Consider the following 1,550-nt stretch of genomic DNA (forward strand, 5'->3'; position numbering starts at 1 on the left):
GGCACTTTTCTAGAGCACACAGAGTCCCTGTACATTGTGTCTGGTCCTAGTTATGTAGCCTGGGAGTACACAGAGTCCCTGTACATTGTGTCTGGTTCTAGTTATGTAGCCTGGGAGCACACAGAGTCCCTGTACATTGTGTCTGGTCCTAGTTATGTAGCCTGGGAGCACACAGAGTCCCTGTACATTGTGTCTGGTTCTAGTTATGTAGCCTGGGAGCACACAGAGTCCCTGTACATTGTGTCTGGTCCTAGTTATGTAGCCTGGGAGCACACAGAGTCCCTGTACATTGTGTCTGGTCCTAGTTATGTAGCCTGGGAGCACACAGAGTCCCTGTACATTGTGTCTGGTTCTAGTTATGTAGCCTGGGAGCACACAGAGTCCCTGTACATTGTGTCTGGTCCTAGTTATGTAGCCTGGGAGCACACAGACTCCCTGTACATTGTGTCTGGTCCTAGTTATGTAGCCTGGGAGCACAGAGTCCCTGTACATTGTGTCTGGTCCTAGTTATGTAGCCTGGGAGCACACAGAGTCCCTGTACATTGTGTCTGGTCCTAGTTATGTAGCCTGGGAGCACACAGAGTCCCTGTACATTGTGTCTGGTCCTAGTTATGTAGCCTGGGATCACACAGAGTCCCTGTACATTGTGTCTGGTCCTAGTTATGTAGCCTGGGAGCACAGAGTCCCTGTAAATTGTGTCTGGTCCTAGTTATGTAGCCTGGGAGCACACAGAGTCCCTGTACATTGTGTCTGGTCCTAGTTATGTAGCCTGGGAGCACACAGAGTCCCTGTACATTGTGTCTGGTCCTAGTTATGTAGCCTGGGAGCACACAGAGTCCCTGTACATTGTGTCTGGTCCTAGTTATGTAGCCTGGGAGTACACAGAGTCCCTGTACATTGTGTCTGGTTCTAGTTATGTAGCCTGGGAGCACACAGAGTCCCTGTACATTGTGTCTGGTCCTAGTTATGTAGCCTGGGAGCACACAGAGTCCCTGTATATTGTGTCTGGTCCTAGTTATGTAGCCTGGGAGCACACAGAGTCCCTGTACATTGTGTCTGGTCCTAGTTATGTAGCCTGGGAGCACACGGAGTCCCTGTACATTGTGTCTGGTCCTAGTTATGTAGCCTGGGAGCACACAGAGTCCCTGTACATTGTGTCTGGTCCTAGTTATGTAGCCTGGGAGCACACAGAGTCCCTGTACATTGTGTCTGGTCCTGGTTATGTAGCCTGGGAGCAGACAGAGTCCTGTACATTGTGTCTGGTCCTAGTTATGTAGCCTGGGATCACACAGAGTCCCTGTACATTGTGTCTGGTCCTAGTTATGTAGCCTGGGAGCACACAGAGTCCCTGTACATTGTGTCTGGTCCTAGTTATGTAGCCTGGGAGCACACAGAGTCCCTGTACATTGTGTCTGGTCCTAGTTATGTAGCCTGGGAGCACACAGAGTCCTGTACATTGTGTCTGGTCCTAGTTATGTAGCCTGGGATCACACAGAGTCCCTGTACATTGTGTCTGGTCCTAGTTATGTAGCCTGGGGCACAGAGTCCCT

The sequence above is a fragment of the Oncorhynchus tshawytscha genome, linkage group LG14 (genome assembly GCF_018296145.1).
Source record: "Oncorhynchus tshawytscha isolate Ot180627B linkage group LG14, Otsh_v2.0, whole genome shotgun sequence".
NCBI lineage: Eukaryota > Metazoa > Chordata > Actinopteri > Salmoniformes > Salmonidae > Oncorhynchus > Oncorhynchus tshawytscha.